Below are 21,789 nucleotides of genomic sequence, written 5' to 3' on the forward strand. Positions count from 1 at the left end.
ATCTGTTTCCAAATGAGAGCAGCAGAACGTATTGGCGAGGAAAATGAAAAGCAAAACTACATAATTAACTTTTCCTCCCACCACATACCACAGAGAGCAAAATATGCACCCAATTAAAGACAGGCAAACTACATAAAGCCCAAATATTCATAAACCACAAAAGATTTTGGTTGTTTCAAATTTTGGGTACTCTTAAAGGATCCCAATTTCTGAGTAAGGGCATATCACCTGCAATCCTGAACATCAGCTCCCTTTAAGGTGTCTTGAGGATGGTACCTATAAAGGGGTTCCCAACATCACTTTTGAATATGCAGTCATAATTATTTTCCCAATATTATTTTCCATAGGAGCAATTGTTGTAGTTTCCAAAAAGATGCTATGTTCACTTATATCTATGGGTTGGTCTGCCCCTAAAAGCTTTACTAGCTACATCAGTTAGGGATGTGATTTTTCACTGATAGACCACTATGCTGGTAAAAGCTCTAGTGTAGATGCAGTTGTACCATTATAACCAGGTTTATTCCAGTGCCAGTCACAGGAACGAATATCAAATCCTATTAATTTTCACAGTCATTCCTCATTGCAGCATGACAGATGAAATACACATAGGAAAGAAGAGAGGCAGCTGAGCAAAAGTTGTTATATAGACCTTTTTATGAAGACATCTTTAGTCAGGTCATCCCTGCTGGGTGAAATCCACTCCACTGCACAGCAATGATGTATAGTTCATGCTTAGTGGTTGTCATGTTATTGGATTTTAAAGTGAGCAGACAGATCACTGTTGCACTCACTGGTGGCATATGTCCCAAATTCTGCACAAAGTGGGCCATGCAAGGTGTCAATGAAAGCTTATGCTCTGCTTCTTCTATGTATGATACTCATGTATAATTTTTTTATGTGAAGTAATGAATATGGGCTCTGTTCTTGTATTGTAAATATTCTCTGTCTAGGAGAGAGCAATGGGCATGGACTACCTATTGTTAGAAAGGATTATTCAGTAAATGGCTATGCTTATTAGCCTTGCTTCATAGACAATGGCTCTCAGAGGAGCCAATTCACACCTGAGGAATGTGTCTGGAAACCTGCAGACTGGTCAGTGCATAATGACTACTTGCATGTGAAACACAGATAGGCCATTTGATCATGTGACCAGCTCCAGCTTAGAAGTCACAAGGAATATAAAAATCCCATGAGGCCATCTCCATCTGGTCTTCAATCTTGCTACTGATTCCAGAGGCATCCTTGCTAGGGACAGAAACGGGGAAGGACTTGCTGACCCATCCTAACACAGGATGTACACCAGAGACATTTAAGTTAGCAGTTTGTAACATCTCTGCTAAGTGCCTGCATCAAGAACTTGGTAGTTGATGTATGTAATGTATTCTCCTTAACAATCTTACTCTCAGCCTTTTCTTTCTTTTATTAATAAACCTTTAGATTCTCAAGGACTGGCTCGGTGTGCTCTCATGAGTAAGATCTAAAGTTTAAATTGACCGGGGACTGTGGCTAGTTATTTGGGACCGGGAGGATCTGTTCAGAGTTGGTGAGATCGGGTTTTATAACCTCTCACCTCTGTGTAAGACCTGGGACTGATTGTGGCACAGGGAGAGCTGGAATATCTGAGGGGTTTTGCTCATGAGGCTTCCTGCTGGCCAGATTGGCAGCTGAAGCGCTCTGCGTGACTGGTTTATGGCCTATTTGAGAAAGCTCTCCAGTTGAGGGCTATAAGTAGTCCTGGTTTTGAGCAATTCACCCTGAGCTGATGCCCTCAGCGGTGCCCAGACCCGGTCTGGTCCATCACAGTGGCTGAAAGATTTCACAGATATGCATGGGCAGCTTCAAAATGCCTCAAAGTAAATGAAGAAAGGCCAATGTATCCTTTGCTTATGTGAAAGTAAATACCGAAGGACATCCTCCTTGGAGAAACCTGATGAGAAAATCAAGTGATTGAGAAAAAATTAAGCTTATGGGGCAGGAAACAAAAAATGAGTGAGAGACAGGACAACATTTTGAAGTATCTTTGGGAGGCCATATGGTATTAAGAGTGTATGAATAGTTTTTGTATCATTGTGAGCCAGGGATTGTAAACACTCCGCAGCTGAGATGGATTTTTTGAGTCAGAGTTTAAGGACAAAAAGAAACACCAGACCATCTAGCCTAACATCTATATACCACAGACCACCTATAACACCCAGCATCTGCACACTAAACCCAACAACCAAAATTAGACCGAAGTATTACAGCCCACAAGATATTAAAGTAGAGGGGGTCAAAACATGGTCCAGGAACCAGATCCGGCCTATCTGATATTTCCACCTGGACTACCAGGGTTCCCGGCAATTGAGGAAACTACCGCTGCAGCAGATGGAGTCCTTTAAAATATCACTGAAGCCTAGGGTGGCATGGGCCAGGTAGCACTGAAAGGCTGGCTGGGGAAGGCTAGCCTCAGTGCCAACCATTCCATCTGAGGCTCCACCCCTTCTGGGGTTCTGGAACTGGCCTCCCCTCCACACCTTGCCTAGGATGATACCCGATTTCACTTATCTTATTAATGCACAACAGAGACTTTTTTCTTCACACTGAGTTTCATTTTTTCAATAAAACATTATTAAAATTCATGTCAGTTGTAAGTAAAAATTTAGCGTAAAAGTTATTACAAATTTTACAAGTGTTCACAAAACAGTTTACAATATAATGGCCTTCGAAAGTAAGTTTTGGATAATTGCATATTCAGTTGTTACTCCTAGTAATTACTTTGTTGTGCAAAGAACGTAATGGAGTCTTTTTACAATAAATGGTGAGGCAACTTATTTAATACAGTAGAAATGTGCGACCTGTGATGACTTACCAAAATTCATCGAGTGGCCCCCTTATGAAAATTATTGTCCATTCCTGGATGAAACTCACGTGCCACAGGCAGAGAATATGAAGGACCGAGGTGCACAAGTGCTCAAGACTGTCACTTTGGAAAGAAAATGATTTAGTGAGCTGTACCATATAATACTGCCAAATATTCCACACCTACACGCTGTAGAGGAAAGTAATCCACAGCCCAAGGTTGCTGACAGTCTGACTTCTGGGAAAATTCCTTCCCAACCCCACATATAGCAATTGGTCAGGCGCTGAGCATGTGAGCAAGAACTAGGGATGTAAAAGACTAGTTATTAGTTGACTACCCGATAAGCTAGTTGAGTTGACTCCTCACATTCCACCCCTGCCCTTTTTATTTCTATCTCAGAGGCAACGGGGTGGGGGTGGGGGTGGGGAGGAAGCAGGAGATAGCTTAAAAGCTGGTTCCCCCCAGCACCGTCTCCACTGTGTGTGGGGGGAGGGCGGGGCAGGGAGGCAGGTAGTGGAGGCAGAGTCTCAGCAGAGTGGCGGTAGGTCCCAGACCCAACACGAGCCAGGACTCTGGAGTCACTGCTTCCACCGGGTCCTGAACCTACCCCATTTACTACATTTAAATGGGCAGCTGTGGTGGGGTACGTGCAGTACCCAATGCAAGCTGGAACTCAACAGTCTTGGCTCGTGCTGGGTCTGGGACCTACCTCCACTGCGGCTCTCAGTTTAAATGTAGTAGGAGCTCGGCTGCCTGAGTGCCCGGCTCCTACTACATTTAAACTGCAGAGCCGCAGAGGGGGCCTTTATGCGATACAAATTGTATTGAGTGCATAATTAGTCAATTATCTGCTTCTTATCCTTACCAAGAACCAAACAGTCAAGCACTTGAGAGAGAAAATGGTCCACACCACCTCACAGCAGTAGCCCACGCTACCCAATATCCCATGGCCATCCCTGATGCTGCAGAGGAAAATTAAACAAAAAAAATTCTTCCAGAATTCATTGTGGGGAGGAATCCCTTTCTGACCTCTGCTGGTGGCTGGCTGAAACCCTGCAGCACGAGCTTTAGGAACATAAGACATGAACCAGAAGTGAGCCCAAAGGCTATTGAGCATTGCCCACCACCATCATCCATGTTAGACACACCCACTCATACATTTGTTTGGCTTGCTTTTAAAATTAATTACGTTGTTTGCGTCCACAACTCCAATTGTGGGGCTGCTGCAGAACCTCTCCCCTCTGATGGTTAGAAAAGTCTTCTAATTTCAGCCCAGAGTTGTTCATAGCTCTTTGCCCTACTCGGTATTTACTCTCCAAAATGTTTCTAGAAAGCAACCATATCCCCTTCTGCTTTCATTTTGCTAGGCCGTTCAAGGAAAGATGTTCGAATCACTTTTCATAAGTCAGCCTCTACATTCCCCTGATTATCTGAGCAGCTCTTCTCTACACCTGTTCCAGACTTAATTCATCTTTTTTGAACATGTGTGACCAGAACTGTAGACAGTATTCTGAATGAGCTTTACCAGTGCCTTTTACAATGGCATTAATACCGCTCTATCTATACCGGAAATACCTTGCCTAACACATATTAGGATCACTCTGGCGGCTCTCAGACATCTTGTGACCGATCCACTTACTCAGATGTCTCTCCTGCTCTGTTGCTTCCAACTGAGAAGCTCCCAGCTTGTAGCAGAAGTTCTTATTAATAGATCTAGGGCTTTTGATTTAATCACAGTTAACTAACAAATTAATCACATTTAAAAATTAATCATTATTAATTGCAGGTTTAATCACACAGTTAAACAATAGAATCCCAATTGAAATTTACTACATATTCTTGGATGTTTTTCTACATTTTTCAATATATTGATTTCAACTACAACACAGAATACAAAGTGTACACTGCTTGCTTTATATTTTATTACAAATATTTGCACTGTAAAAATTATAAACAAAAGAAATAGCATTTTTCAATTCATCTCATACAAAATACTGTAGAGCAATCTCTTTATTGTGAAAGCGCAACTCACAAATGCAGATATTTGTGTTACATAACTGCACTCAGAAACAAAACAGTGTAGGGCCTAAAGTTTTATAAGTCCACTTATTCCTACTACTTCTTCAGCCAATCACTGAGACACAGAATTTGTTGATATTTAAGGGTGATACTTTGTCCACTTTACAATGTCAGCAGAAAGTGAGACTAAGCATACATGGGACTTTTGTAGCTGGCATAGCAAGGTATGTACAGTGTCAAATAGGCTAAGCATTAGTATGTCCCTTTGTGCTTCAGCCACCATTCCAGAAGGCATGCTCCCATGCAGATTACACTCACCAAAAAAATAACATGTAAATTAAATTTGTGACTGAACTCCTTGGGGGACAATTGTATGTCTTTGGCTCTGTTTTACCCACACTCTGCCATATACTTCATATTATAGCAGTCTCAGATGATGACTCAGCACATATTGTTTGTTTTTAAGAACACTTTCACTGAAGATTTGTCAAAATGCAAAGAAGTTATCAATGTGAGATTTCTAAAGATAGCTACAGCACTCAACCCAAGGTATAAGAATCTAAAGTGTCTCTCAAAGCCTAACAGGGATGAGAGTAGAGCATGCTTTTGGAAGATTGGAAAAAGACAAATGTAGTGCTCACCTTTAAAAAAAGGGAAGAAGGACAATCCACGGATCTTCAGATCAGTCAGCCTCACCTCAGTCTGTGGAAAAATCACGGAGGAGATCCTAAATTATTCCATTTTAAAGCACTTGGAAGAGAAGAAAGTGATCCCGAACAGTGAACAGGGATTGACCAAGGGCAAGTCATGCCTGACCAACCTGACTACCATCTTCCCCATATCCACAGAGCCAGTTACCTCATCATGGAAGCAGACATGATATACATTGACTTTGCTAAAGTTTTTTATACAGTCTCCCATTGTATTCATGCAAACAAGGTAAGGAAGTATGGACTGGATAAACAGACTGTAAGGTGGGTAGAAAGCTAGCTAGATCATCAGGCTCAACGGGTAGTGATTAATGGTTTGATGTCTGCTTGACAGTCAGTATCACGTGGAGTGCCCCAAGGTTGTGTTCAATATCTTTATTAATGACCTTGATGAAGGGATGAATTGCACCCTCATTGCTGATGACACAACCTAGAGGGAGAGGGAGATATGCTCGAGGGTAGGGACAGGGACCAAAGCAAGCTAGACAAATTGGAAGACTGGGCCAAAAGAAATCTGATGAGGTTTGACAAGGACAAGAACAGAGTCTTGCACTTGCAACAGAAGAATCCCAAGCACTGCTACAGACTGGAGACCAACTGGCAAAGAAGCAGTTCAGCAGAAAAGGACCTGGGGGTTACAGTGGATGTGAAGCTGGACATGAGTCAACAGTGTGCCCTTGTAGGCAAGAAGGCTAATGGCATATTAGGGAGCATTAGGAGGAGCATTGCCAGCAGATCTAGAGAAGTTGTTATTCCCCTTTATTTGGCACTTGAGGCCATATCTGTGGTACTGCGTCTAATTCTGGGTCCATCAGAGAGCAACAAACATGATTGGGGGCTGGAGCACATGACTTGAGGAGAGATGGAGGGATCTGGGCTTATTTCCTCTACAGAAGAGAAGAGTGAGGGGAAATTTGATATCAGCCTTCAGTTACCTGAAGGGGGGTTCCAAAGAGGATGGAGAGTGACTGTTCTCAGTAGTGACGAATGACAGAATGATTAGCAATGGTCTCAAATTGCAGTGGGGGGGAAGTCTAGGTTAGTTTTTCCTAATATCCACTTTACTAGGAAGGTGATGAAGTACTGGAATGGGTTATCTAGAGAGGTGGTGGAATCTCCATCTCTAGAGATTTTTAAGTCCTGGCTTGACAAACCCCTGGTTGAGATGATTTAGTTGGGACTGGTCCTGCATTTAGCAGGGGGTTGGACTTGATGACCTCCTGAGGTTTCTTCCAACCCTATGATTCCGAGTCTTAAAAGAGCAATACTCCAATGCAGAAACTATAGAACCCAAACCACCAAAAAATAAAATCAACTTTCTGCTGATGGCATCTGATGAAGTGAGATTAACCCATTGTCAGTGTAAAGAACCTCAGATGAACAAAGGATCCACTGCCAGAGCTCTGTGAAGCTAAGTGGGGAGGGCTGGACCCTGAATCAGCAGGCTACATGTCCTGCAGGATGAGCTGTAAGACTGATTCAACATGTTTCTCCCCACTGTTTCAATGATAGAGTTAAAATAGGCTCCATAAGGAGTCTCTTTTGTTATTTTAATTTTACTCCAGTGGATGCAGAAATTTCTTGTGGCTGGACTTTGCTTTGGGCCAAGAGCCGAAGACACTGAGAACTGAAATCATTGGGTTTTGCCCAGAATCAAAAACACAACAAGCTGGCGGAAGCAGCAAGCAGTTGGCTGGTAGGCACAGCAGAAAGCAAGCGGCTGACAGGGCAGCCAGCAGAGCGGCAATGGAATGGTGGTGGCATGGCCAGCAGAGTGGTGACGAGTAGCCAGCAGAGCAATGTTGGTGTGATGAGTGGCCAACAGAGTGGCAGTGGAAAGTAGTGAGCAGGCAGATGGCAAGTGACCAGCGGAGTAAGATGCCTCTTTACCTCCCCCGACTCAGGATGGGCGGTGAACTCTGGGGATGCATTTCTGAACTCTGGGTCTGCTCTGACCAAGGGCAGTGACTGTGAGTGGGGTATACAGAAGGGTTGGTCCAGTGAAAGGGACTTTTAGATTGCTAGACTTAAGAACCTGATGGGAGAACATTGCCAAACCTACACAGGGAGGGACTTTTACTCGTGGTTTTGGTTATGAACTCTGTTTGTGGTGTTTTCTCAAATTAATGCCACGTTATACTTCCCTTCCTTTTTTTAAAAGTTTCATTTCTACACACAGACTCTGTGCTTGTGAGTGAGGAAAAATTGCCTCTCAAAGGTGCTTGGGATGGTGTGTGAATTTCTCAGATTACTGGGTGGGGACTTGAGCCAATTCTGTGCTGGATAGATAGAGAGGAAGCCCTAGACATTGAACATGTCCCTGGCTGCTACTGGCTCTCCCTGGCAGAAGAGTTACATTTGCAAGAATGCTTATTTACATTATCGTTGCTTTGAAGTTACGCCTCTGTCTTTTTTTGCTCCTGTCTATCTCCACTTTCCTATCTGTATGCAAGTCACTTTCCACAATTCTGTAAAGCATTATCTCATTATTCTATCTCTCACTGCTGAGCATTTCAGAAACGGCGTGTGAAAGATGAGATATAAAAATAAATTGAATTGGAATACATGATGCTAAGATCTTCAGAGAGATGCAGGCCTGCACTTAAACTGACTTCATTCATAGCGCATATGTAATCTGACAGCTACTGGCAACATTTGCCAGTGTTGCTCATGTCATACATCAAAAAGATTAATATAAGTGAATTAAAGTTTTAACCATTCCTGATATTTTGACCTAGAAACCAGACGCGTGACCACATAGTTGCTGGTCTATTATTAACAAATCTGACAAAGAAACACTTGGATGAGCGGGAATTATACTTTGTGACCTGTTTAACCTTGAGAATAAGTTTAATGGGTCTCATGTCTTGTCCAACATACTTGGGCAGCAGTCTCAATACTAGCCAGCATTTATGAAACATAGAAAGAAGTTTATAAAACCTGTATGAGATTACCTGTATGACCGTCAGATCAAAACATACCTTCAGTGCATCATGGATCATTTTTAAACAGGAGTAAGTGTCTCCTGTGGAGCTCTGAAATCTCTATGTTGACTCATGAATGGCTAATCAAGGAGGACAGCAGCCAGTATAGTAGCCCTGTTAGGTAGAAGGCATTTGAAGTTGACTTTTTTTCTGCTAAGGAGAGGTGAGAAAGATCTAGATAGCATAGAGGCAACTTGGTAAGAAAGAGCTAAGTTGCTCCTTGGTGGCACAGAAAAATATCCTGGCATGTTACACCTCTTGCTGCTAATTTCAAATGCTACTGCAGTGGAATTAATAGTTTTTAATTTTTATGACACACATTTTATCCAATCCCGCAAACACACAGATGGGTAGTTTCACCGCAGCAAGCAGAACAGCAAGCAATAAGTGTCTGTAGCTTTGGGACTTATAATTGGTTCATTTAACAGAAAAAATATTTAACCAAAGAAAACACCAACGAATGTTCTCTTTCCAAAAGTAGTCATCCAAATTTAAACTAAACAGACAAATTTACAGTATATGCTATTTTTTCAGTGACAAATGAAACCCTGAAAAATGATTGGCATAAACGAAACCCTGAAAAATGGTAAGAACAAACACCGAATACTGGAGATCCTTTTAATCTCCTAGAAGCTTATGTCATAATAAAATTGTTAGACTTTAAAGTGCCACTGTACTCCTTGTTGTGTTTACTTAAACAGACAAACAAAGTTACCTCTCTGAAAGAACATTATTATGATTTTATCCCATCAGCCACAGACCAAAAGTAAATGTCAGATTTTGTCTTTAATTATATAGCAAAAGGCACGCTAAGAAATGAACGCTCACAAAATATGACTCAGAACTGGTCAGGGTTTTAGTTACACTGGACCTATAAAGCATCTCGCTACACCAAATGTATTTTGTGACTGTTCTGAACCATATTAGGTCTTTTTAAGTAAAAATACTTCACTGTTTAGCCCATCTGTCCTAAGGGAAATAAGATGGCAGAGATCTATCTGCTTTCTTGGATGACTAGAGTGGAAAGGATGAAACTTCGACTACATGACAACTCACAACTGTAATGATATAATAAACTCTAATTGACATATGAAAAGAAAGAATATGCAGAAGATCACTGTATATCCTCCTGACATGCTAAATGTTACCTATCTTGAAACTTCATCATGACATGGAGGAACACGAGCTTGATTTTGAAAGATACCTTTTTAGGTGTTATATTTTAAAACATACATTTATGTAGAAAAAAATAGAACACTATTTTCAACTTCTGAAATTTAAAAAAAAAATTTTTTTTAAGCCTGCCACAATGAAACACTTGTAAAACTTTCTAATAACGTAGCAAGAACACGGCAATAAGCAACAGCACTACTGAAATCTCTGCTCACAATAGTCTGTCTCATGCAAAAAATTGGCAGTTTAGAGTGAATCTCCATTTAGAAGTCATTTACCAAGGAATCTGCAAACTTTAATTCATCATTTGACATGATGAAAGATTCCAAATAGCCACAAAAAATTGAGAGATTATGTGCATCCTGGAGAAAAGAAGCATTTTATCTATATTTATATTAATTATCAATCATTTTTGTACATTAATTTTCTAGTTTTAAATTATAGAGAAGCTAAAAACACATGGCGTAAGTACCAATTTCATATATTCCACTAATAACTTTGCAACTTGTCACCATCTAGGAATGTGCATGTAATGTATTAGTTAGTATGAATTAATGGCTCCCAGTTATTATAAATCTGATACATTATCCATAAGTATGCATGGAAGCTGCAAAATTTAATCCTGCAACATCCTGATCTCTGTCTGCTTAAGTCTAGTGTGGAAAAGCAATTTGGAATCTTCTTTTTTGCTCCTGTTTATGTGTGGCCTTTCAGTTAGCCTCAGGTTGTGGACAAGCAAGATGAGAGCCTATCTGCAGAGTCAGGAGTGCCACTCCAAGACTCGCTCTATCGACCGGAGTTTACATCACCATTTGACAGCTTGCCATACAGAGACGAATGAATTTTAGGACATAAGTTAATGAAGGAAGCTAGCCCAGGGGATACAAGAATTCACATAATGCTATTTGCAGAAATTATATTAAAATGGATTTGGTATTCATAAATAATGAATGGCAACAAAAAATCTTTACCTACTAGAAATACAATTTTTGAACCTTTAAAAATGCAGTCCTCTTTATTTCCCTGGCTAGAGCATGCTGAAACTCAAACATTTGTTTGTTTGTTTTTCAAAAGGACATTTATTCATTGAAATGAGTTTGCAACTAGCATTATACAGGTTTCTGTTTCTTCTAAAATGACTTGAATTTTACAAACACAGTGTCAGTCTGCTGCGCTTACTCATGCTGCTTGTATACTTGACTCACAATTTGTTCCACTGATTCCAATAAAACCACTCATGGAATACATATCACCCAATGTGGATAAGGATGGACAAATCTGTCCTGAGCTAGTATACCAAAGGAACATTATTTTATACTCATCTCTAGTTAAGGATTTTACTTTTTAAAATTAATTTTTATTAACGTAAGATTAACTCAATTTCATACTACTATATGGAAACAACATGGCTGTGTCTACATTGGCAAGATTTTGCCACCTGTCTACACTGGCTGCGAGTATTTGCGCAAGAACACTGACGTTGTAATGTACAAAATCAGTGCTTCTTGCGCAAATACTCTGACGCTCCCGCTCAGGGATAAGTCTTCTTGCGCAAGAGGCCAGTGTAGACAGGTAACATCAATTTCTTGCGCAAGAAAGCCTGATGGCTAAAATGACCATCGGAGTTTTCTTGCGCAAGAGAGCGTCTAGACTGGTATGGATGCTTTTGCACAAAGGCACATGCCAGTATAGACGCTCTCCTGCGCAAATACTTTTAATGGAAAAACTCTTCTGTTAAAAGTATTTGCGCAAAATCATGCCAGTGTAGACGTAGCCCACCTGAATACTAACAAAGCGACTTAGATTTCCACTGATATTTGGCTAATGCACCCCTAACAGGGAGTAAGGACCCTGCTCCTGCCAACTTCCCCATATTTCCTGAGTGAGTTATTCAGACATTGGGTCCTGGAGCATAAGAGTAATATTCCCTCCTCACATCAGCTGGGAAGGGAATGAAAATTACGATACCTCAGGAGCAAGGAAGAAGCTTGGGGAGAAACTGTGTCATGGTGTATCTGTGAGTCAAATCATCTCCTATTGCAGGGCCTCAAGTCATACTCTATCCCTCAGCCCTTGTCTATACCACCACAGGCCATCAATCTAAATTACACAACTTCGGCTATATCAATAATGATGTATTTAGGTCTGCTTACCACAGTATCTTCACATTGGTAAGTCAACAGCTGACGCTTTTCCGTTGACTCCACTTACCCCTCCCATTTTGATGTAGTACCAGAATCGATAGGACAGCACTTGGCAGTTGCTGTATCGCATCTATTACGGGTGTTAGAAATAGTTTATTTTAGTATTCATGTAGCCGCAACAATTCTTAGCAGTTACAAGGTTACTAAATTCTCCCTCTAGGGGTGGGGCTGGCAGTCGGTGTGCTCCTGGACCCACTTCTGGGGAGCCCCGTTACCCTGCATTGCTGCCTCTGTATCAAAGGCAGCAGCAAGGCAGGGTGGCAGGTGGAGTCAGTCTGCAAGAGGAGTTAGTTTAAAAATCTGAATCAAAGGTAGCAGTGCAGGGTGGCAGGCAACTCCCCTGCATGCTCTTCATTTAATACTCGGACGGGCAGGGACTGAATCAGCTGGAGGTCTGAATTTTAAATGCAGCACGCATGGGGGTGGGCACTGTGGTTAACCAGGATAGTTAACCGATAAGCAATCTCTTATCAGTTAACCCGTTAGCAAAAAAGCACTAACATATATATTAGATGCGAGAAATTGATTCCTACTAGAGGAATCACTGCTCATTGATCCAACCCACAATAAAGACATGTCCTTGGTGTTTATTATTTCCCTGCCCACTGGAATGAGCAACAAAATGTTTAGTCAAATCAAGAGTATGTCTACACCACAAAGTTAATTCGAACTAACGGACGTTAGTTCGAATTAACTTTGATAGGCGCTACACAAGCGCTCCGCTAGTTCGAACTTAATTCGAACTAGCGGAGCGCTTAGTTCGAACTAGGTAAACCTCATTCTGCGAGGACTAAGCCTAGTTCGAACTTACTAGTTCGAATTAAGGGGTGTGTAGCCCCTTAATTCGAACTAGTGGGAGGCTAGCCCTCCCCAGCTTTCCCTGGTGGCCACTCTGGCCAACACCAGGGAAACTCTACTGCCCCCCTCCCGGCCCCGGACCTCTTAAAGGGGCATGGGCTGGCTACGGTGCCCGTGCCAGGTGCAAGCCTGCCAGCACCCAGCCAGCAGACCCTGCACCTGGCACGGCTCGAGCCACCCACCCGATGCCCCCCAGCCCTCCCCCTCTTCCCGGGACCAGGCTGGCGGCTCCCGGGAGCTTGCCCAGGACCGCAAGAGGCGGTCTAGTGCGGACATCGTGGACCTCGTCCACGACCTCCGCACTAGGCACAGGAAAGTGGCCATCTAGGGCAGGAGAGCTGCCAGCCTGGCCACCCAGGAGCAGGTGTGCATGAAAATCAAGGTGGTCCACTGAGACCCCCTACCCTGAGCCCTGAGCTTACAATGGTCATACTGGGTCAGACCAAAGATCCATCTAGCCCAGTAGCCTGTCTGCCGACAGCGGCCAACCCTAGGGACCCTGGAGGGGATGGACCGAAGACAATGACCAAGCCATTTGTCTCGTGCCATCCCTCTCCAGCCTTCCACAAACTTTGGGCAGGGACACCACTCCTACCCCCTGGCTAATACCATTCCATGGACCCAACCTCCATCGCTTTATCTCACTTCTCTTTAAACTCTGTTCTAGTTCTAGCCTTCACAGCCTCCTGCAGCAAGGAGTTCCACAGGTTGACTCTTTGCTTTGTGAAGAACAACTTTCTGTTACTAGTTTGAAGCCTGCTACCCATTCCTTTCCTTTGGTGTCCTCTAGTCGTTATATTATGGGAACTAATGAAGAACTTTTCTGTATGCACCCTCTCCACCCCACTCATGTTTTTATAGACCTCTATCCTATCCCCCCTCAGTCTCCTCTTTTCTAAACTGAAAAGTCCCAGTCTCTTTAGCCTCTCTTCATATGGGACCTGTTCCAAACCCCTGATCATTTTAGTTGCCCTCCCCTCTCCCAGCCTCTCTCTTCCCCTCTCCCACCTCCTTTTCCCAGTCTCCCCGAGTTTTGTTCAATAAAGAGAGATTCTATTTTTGACCACACGTTTTCTTTATTTTGTACATCAGGAAGGGGGGCTAGGGAAGGGTAAGTGGAAGGAGGTGAGGGAGGAATGGGGTACGAGCCCCCGATGGGGAGGACTGGGCTGGCTCTGTGGGCTTCTGGGGGTGGAAGCTCTCCTGCAGCCCCCCAATTGCCCCCTCTCCCCAGATGGCAGCCTGCGGCAAGTGCAGCCGGTCTGATGGCCGAGTGCTGTGATGTGCCCAGTGTGGGCACTGAGGGCACTCCAAGCCAGAACTGCTTTGCAAGTGGGGAACCCCTGAGAACTGTCTGTCCGAGGTGGGGGTCAGGACCCTTTAAGCACAGCCCTCGGCTAGCCTGAGGCAGCAGCGCCATGCTCTAAGTCCTCATCTGATGCCCTGCCAGCACTGCTTCCGGCCATCCTTAACCCTGGTTCAGGGTCCACTTAATGTGGACATGCTAATTCGAACTAGTTTTTTAGTCTGGATGCGTTAGTTCGATTTAGCTTAGTTCGAATGAACTAATTTGAACTAAGTTAGTTCGAATTAGCGCTGTAGTGTAGACATACCCTAAGGGAGTCCCCCCTCCTCCAAGTAAATGAAGATTACAAATGTTAAGCTAATAGGAAAATGAATAGAAACTTCCCATTCCAAACTTTTCCTTAGAATCACAGAGGACAGGGAATACACTGAAGCACAGTAAGTCTACATCTAAACATTCTCATGCAGAAGAGTTTTGTTTTCTTAAGGATTGTCTGTAGAATAATAAGACACATTTCAACACAGCATGAAAAAAAGAATATGGCTACACTATTTTTTTGGGAAAACTTCCCACTATTTTCTTTGACAACATAGTCACTATGGGAATTGCATAACCTCACATTTTTGGATGCTAAGAAAAATAAGGCAGAAAATTCCAGATTATACCACTTTTTGGTCTTTAATTCCCAGGAAGCAGTAAAATCACTATCTATGCAAATAATTCTGTAGACTCATTGCTCACTATATATACATGGCATTAAATAACTAACTTGACAGAGAAAATGATACATGCTGATAGCCCAGGAAATATCTATAGAAGGATACCATTTTAAAATATGGCAGATGTGAATTAGAAATTGTTTGCACATTTGTTAGGTATGTTGGGCTCAGTATTAAAGATTGTTAGGTTCAGATAAGCGGGGGTTTTAAGTTTACATCACAATCTATCAAATATCCTGTCATGTCTGATGTGATTCAAATATATAAAAGCTTGTTTTTCTTTTCTTCAAGATAGTAGAGAAAGAGAAGCAACATACATATGATAAGAATAACCTGTGATACCTTTTGCATAACATAGCGAGTTGCGCGTGCATGTTTTGAATTTAAATCACATAACCTAAAAAGCATGCAAAAACAAAAGGATATTGATCAGAGATAGGCAATAATATAGTGGCGGTTCGCCATGGTCAGCCCTTAGCAAGCTGCCGCTATTACTAGCAATCATAGCTCCTATTGGCCACGAATCGCTGCTCCCGGCCAATGGGATCTGCAGGAAACAGAGTGGACAGGGATACTTCTGCAAAATCTCTCTCACCAAGCTCAATGCAGTTATGCTACATCTATGTAGGATGCTACAAATGCACTTAGATTCTCACACTTTCCCTTCCTTTTCTTTGCTTCACTGTTCTCTTTCAGTTCTGAATATTTTGCCCATATGGGGCCATCTTTTCTGCTGCCTTAAATGGCGAAACCCTATTGACATCTATGGAAACATACCATTTATATTAGCAAAGTATTGGTCCATAATGTTTTATGACCTATTTGGCTACAGGAAGTTTCCCTAATTTTTGGAAAAGCAGTGAGGAAGAGGAAAATGAGTAAGGGCAATATATGCCTGGGGTTGTAGCCACTAAAATGGTTTCAGCTAATGCGATTACCAACACTTCCAGCCATTCAATGTATTCTTCCCTAGGGAGAAAAAAGCGAAAGGAAACTGCTTAGTATGAAACCACTGGATGTCCATTAAATATCATTCTAGTGGTGAAGTTGAACAGGCTTATTGGTAAAATACTCCTCTTATAAATCTAAAAACAACATTAAAAGCTCTCCAAGAAATGGACAGTCAAATAGCTTCTTTCACACTGAGAATCAGCAGTAGAGGAGATAAAATGGATTCCATAGGAACAAGTTAAAAAGAATGTACCTTTGATTTAAACCTTTGCTGAAATGGATTGCCCAGCTAAAGTCTGTATTATGCTGGAGAGGATGGATTTTTGCACAGAGATGTTAGAAAACATTATTAAAAGGAGAACTTTTGATTTGGGATTTCAAGGTGGGTTTTTTTTAAATATAAATAGGGCAAAGGAGTGAAGGCTAGATCATTCAGTGGAGGCATTGCCTGTCATAACGGGTAACAGACTGGAAAAAGAACCCAATGACCGTGAAAGGACAGCTGTGAACAGTTTCATTAAGAGTCAGACAAAACACAAAAATTACAGGGTTAGATCCTCAGCTGACGTAAATAGGACTAGCCTAGCCCTATAGTAAATTAAGCTATGCTGATTTACACTCATTGGGAATGAGGCTGTAGTTGATGCTTCCTTAAAGCTTTTTCGAAATAATGGAATCTGCACAATTTATATAATAATTTTTAAAAAAGGAAGTATTCTCAAGATTTTTGGTACTTTCTGATTCCTGGAAATGCTACATGGCCTCTCCTCAAATATTTTGGCAGCTTTCTCTCTGTAAGATCATAATAGTAGCAGCAGCATCTTATACACCACTTAGCATTTTCATAGCCCTTTATCATCAATTGAGTCAACTTCATACCACTATACTACTTCCCTGAGGCAGGCTCCCACCAAGATCTCCAGCCAAGCATCTGGGCCCCCACTAAGCTAAAACTTTCATGGACCACTAACAAATAAGACAATTCCTGCCCCCCAAAGATTTCAGTTTTCATTCCTAATCTAATTATCATCATCATGTCACAGATATGTTGAGTTTAGTTCTAGAAACGGGCAAGCACTTGGTACTGTGTCAACACTCATTTGCTCTGAACCAGATGATCCAACCCATTTTTTTAATGATGGCTTACTTTGATAAATCCATATAGGTATAAGACACTTTATAAATAAATACAAGATGATAAATTCCCTACCATAAAAAGCTTCATAGATGCTTAATTTTAATAGACACTGAGTTCCCTCTGTTACCCCAAAAAGTTCCCACTGGAGACCACCCAGGGTTACACTAGTATGAGTTTATTGTTTGAGGAATTAACACTTCACTATTTGCACTACACTGTTAAACTAAAGAGGATAGAGCTGCCACCAAAGGTTTAAACTAAAGAATGGAACTAGCTCTCTCTCTCATACACACACACAAACAGGCATACACACCCCTCCATTCATTCACTTCTTCACATACTTTCATTCCTGCCCTCAGGCACTCACACACTAACACAGGCATATGGGTTGCAGAAAGAGTCAAGGCATGTAGATCCTCGAGGGTCTGTCTGCTCATTGTGGCTGGGGAGCTGGTCAGGAAAGACACTGGCTGTAAAGAGGAGTTTCTCAGGAGTAGAGGAAGAAAGAGAGTGTGTCTCACATGTGCTTCCTCTCCTTTATATTATATCTGTATGGCCCCTGTGACTCATCCACCTTGTCACTAGAGAGCACGCCCAGACTTCCTTTTATCCAGCAAAGAAGCAGTCTCTGATGACTCATCACCATGTGCTCCAGCCTTAGCCTTGCAGCTTCAAACAAAAACACAAACACACACATACACACTCATCACTCAGGGAAGAATGCAGTTTAGAGCAAGTTACAAGCAAGGTGGCTGAGAGTTACAAAGATGACAAAGTTTTACCAAGATTACAGCAAGTTGCAAAGGTTACAATCAGTTGCCATTTAAAATCTTAGAACTTACACTTTAGTGTATTTCCTGAAAATGCATGTGTAAAATCAAGCAGGCTCAGGTGGAGGCTTTTATTTATGCAACACCCTCAACTTCCCTTACATCCCTAATAGCCAATGAAGGTAAGTGACTAGTCGCTTCTTTCTCCTCCCCCGCCCCCTTTGCTACCTCTATGAGAAAGAGGCAGCAAGGGGAGGGAAGTGGAGAGGGTGCTGGGGGGTTCTCCTGTGACGTAGTGGGGGTAACTTGCTAGGGCTGTGGGCGACCTTGCTAGGGCTGTGGTGACCTCTGCTGTCTGTAGCAAGACCCAGCAGGGAAGGGGGGAGTCATTATGCAAAGGTGGCTCCAAACCGGTCTGACCAGCCACCCCCCATGGGGAGAAACAAAGGAAGGTGGATGCTGCCCTGGCTGGGGGCAGGGCTGGAGGAGAGTGGGTTAGTTCCTGTCTGGAAAGCAGGGGAGAAGGAGCTGGGGAGGGGGCTGGGACTCCCCCATCTCAAGGGAGGCACTGAGGCCTCTTAGCCCCAGTTCCTGTAACCAGATTACATCTGTGCTGTGCTATATCCTGGAGAAGCAATAAACTACCTCCATTCTATTGGCTGGTGGAGTCTGTTCGTGCCATTTCAGGGTGCAGGAGACGGGGGACCCCAACGCGCCATCACATCTCCCCAGCTCCAGCTCTGTGGGAGGAAGTAGGGGTGGCATTCCACCTTTGATATAGAAAAGAGTCCCTGCTGGGGCTCTTGAACATTTCAAAGCATAACTGCTGCATTGAGCTCAGGGCCAGCGGGGGACTTTAAGTCCCCTGCTGGCCCTAAGCTCCATGCAGCATTTCAATCTTTGATATGCACATTTGATATGTACAAGAGCCCATTAGGGGCTCTTATACATTTCAAAGGCGGAACGCCACACAACACTTCCACCTTTGAAATGTTGCAAGAGCCTGCCTGGCTGTTGCTACATTTCAAAGTAGACGTACCCTTATCCACTAATCGAATAATCAATGGAAATTCCATTGATTATTCAATTAGTGAATTAATCTAATTTTAACATCCCTAATGGATATAATACAAAATTATGCAGCATTGACTATTTAACTTTTTTACCTGCTTCTGTTTCTCTCTCTACCTTTTCTTTGATCTGACAAGAAAATGAACAATTAGTAGTAGTAGTAGTACTGATAGTCAAAGGCTACTAGGAAGAAAGAATTTCTCTCTCGTTCTTTGTCAATTTTGGGATGAACACTGCCCTGGATAAGTATTTATATGGCAGAGAATCAATGCACTTACTAAGCCCTGTGAAGTACACAGATGTGAAAATGCAGATAAGGGAATCCCCACCACTCCTTTTCCAGCTGCTTTTCTATTTTCCTGTAGAAAAGAAAGTTGAAGAAGCAGCTATATGGTAATGCTGTTGCTGCCTCCTAAATAATCAAGTGCTCTTTCAGTCAGTCTAGACTGCAGGAAAGAAAAACTGCCAACTGGTGAGACTTGGTATCTTACTGGAAATAGAGTAATGGTTGTTCACTGTTACTAGTTGGGGAACTTTGGCAAGGCAGTTATTTTTTAAACAAAAAAAATTTTTTTTACTATAGTCCTTGAAGATGCTCCATTGGGACAATAATATTTAACCATCACAATAGAAGATCAAGAACAGCACACCACTCCTATTTTTGTGTATATTTTCATCTCCATAACTGAGTCAGCATACTCCCAGCTCTATCAATAGCTTTTTTTTAATTATTTTTTTTTTAAAGTCACTTAATCTTTCCATGCTTTTATTTCCCCCATCTTCAAACCGGGGCAATATTCCCCACCTTTGAAAAAACACCATGAACTCTATAGTGATATCTAGAGAGAAATATGATAATTTGCCATGAATAGGAAGACAAAAAGTTGCAGTTTGACATATATTTAGCCACAGAAATGAAAATTAAATCAGCATTTGGCAAAATATTCTGTTTTCCAGCATCTCCTACACCTGAGGGAATTTTGCATCACTGCACATGCACAGAATTCATGGTCCCACAGATTTTTTGCTTCCCCGCGGAATAATGTCTTTTGAGGGGGACGTAAAGGAAAGCCACAAGAGCAGTCACGATTCCTCCCCAGTGGTGCAGGCAGGTCAGTTTGGCTGTCCAGAGCAGATAAGAATACATAAAATCACTGCTAGGATAGGAGGGGTCTGGGCACTCATGCATGTGTGTGAGAAAGAGAGACAAACAGTGCTTGCAGCTCACTCTGTATGAGGGAAAAGGCTTTAGAGTGTTTCTGAGGAGTTAGTTGTGGGGCAGGCTCTATCTCCTCAGGCAGAACAGAATATAAGCATCCTGCCTCCTTAGTGAATTGTTTCCATTGTTCTTAGTGAAGTCCTCTAGGAGTATAAACAGGAGTAAAAATGTTAAGGCTCCTTTGCATTGCTAGAGTGGTGTAAAGGAGCTTTATTGTCAAAGACAGTATGGTCTTAACATGCTTATGGTACTTTAATGATTAGAACTGATCTTATTTTTGGATTGAAAAAAAAATCCTATCAAAATGTGGTCCGTGAAATGTTTGCTACTGACCTTCCTGGAGATAGTTAGCTGTCATATATTGTGAATTTGAGTCCCAATCTTCCCCTTGCTCTTCAGTTGCCTATGATGCAACAATGAGAAAATGGCTGTATATAGTTGACTAGTAACTAGAAATAAAGGGTCAATACTAGCTACATTACTATTACAGTAGACTTGGGGATTTCCTCCAATGCTCCCCAATTCTATTCTCCATCCAATGTGCTGTACTTTAAATAAGTTACCAAAATAATAGAAACCGCATAACTATATTGCATTTTTTTAATATTATGCACAGAGTTTTTAATTTTTTGGCTCAAAATCCCCCAGAAGGAACTCCCAAAAGTATTCTCTTTCTGGTCAGTAACCAGTTTGCCATTCCCACTTTAACCCTATCCTTCTCTAGCAGCTCTATCATGGATCATCTTCTCTTTAGTTGGCGAAACAGAAAAAAGATGTTATTTGATATCTATTACCACTTTTCTTCTCATAACTTATTTCTAATATTCCATTAGCTCTATAGTTGGTTGAGTACTATTTGCCATATACATTAAAATTGGTTCTAAAAGTCTCTCCAGACCCTTTGTATTAAATCTTGTCCAAATACGTATTTATATATTTTGTTAAATTCCATTCCTGGGCTATTTATTTTTCTTTCTAGATTACTAATTAAGATGTTAAGTAAAACCAGTCTATAGTACTGATATTTGTAGTGCTGCATGACTGTAAAGCCTCTGCAAGGTTCTCCTCCATGCCCAGAGAAAATACTACAAGAAAGCAGCTTGTTTTAAGTTGGAAGGCTGCCCAATTTTTTATGCTGAAAGCTGAGTGTATATATTAACTAATATCCAGGTGGGACCTTTATGAATGATTCACCTTGAAGAAAAGATAATTTCTCCCATTAGGGATGGATCCTGCAAAATGTAACTGCCTGAGTGGGCCATTCCTCCTTCACGAAGTCCCTTTTCTTCATCAATCAGAATATAAAGGACAGCATAGAAACAGTCAGGAACAGGTTTTGGTGAAAAGCCCAATCACAATCAAAGTTCAATGTAGTAATCTACTTAGTCACCTTTTTTAATTGAATCCCTAGAAAAATCACTGGCAATTCTTCTATAGGGTAATGACAGAGGCTTATAGCAGACACATCAAAATCAATGTACCCTTTAGCGTCGTCATTTCATATCACTTCCTTTCAGAGGAAGGAGGTTAAAGAGAAAAAGCCAGGAGTAACAGAAGACAAAAGGAGGTGGTGACAGCTCCATTTTGAAAAGCATGTGAACTCACTGATATCTAAAGTGCTTGCCAGGAAAAAACAAAACCTGTTAAACATAGACATGCTGTAGACTTTGGAGGAATTACCTGCAGGTCTTCTTGAACAATTCTCCCACATGATTCACAAGCGATGCTTGTAATAAAATAAACAATAAAAGGTATTGACTGGCCTAATTTATTTTTACATTAGTTGGATATTCTAAGCACTCAATATGTAAGAACAGAAAATCCCAGA

At 41.8% G+C, this 21,789-nt stretch overlaps 1 long non-coding RNA gene across 2 annotated transcripts in view; it reads right to left on the reverse strand.

Annotated features, from left to right (window-relative positions):
* LOC106733083 (uncharacterized) overlaps window positions 1-21,789 on the reverse strand; it is a 35,442-nt gene that overhangs the window by 10,956 nt on the left and 2,697 nt on the right. The window contains exons 2-3 of one of the 2 annotated variants that reach the window (XR_012895736.1): window positions 5,500-5,560; window positions 2,849-2,962 (exon numbers count right to left, since the gene is read on the reverse strand). This is a non-coding gene — a long non-coding RNA (uncharacterized LOC106733083). Of the gene's footprint in view, window positions 1-2,848; window positions 2,963-5,499; window positions 6,152-21,789 lie in introns of those variants that run through there. The other variant, XR_001369337.3, reaches the window with a different exon arrangement.

Source organism: Pelodiscus sinensis, chromosome 14 (assembly GCF_049634645.1).
Source record: "Pelodiscus sinensis isolate JC-2024 chromosome 14, ASM4963464v1, whole genome shotgun sequence".
Lineage (NCBI taxonomy): Eukaryota > Metazoa > Chordata > Testudines > Trionychidae > Pelodiscus > Pelodiscus sinensis.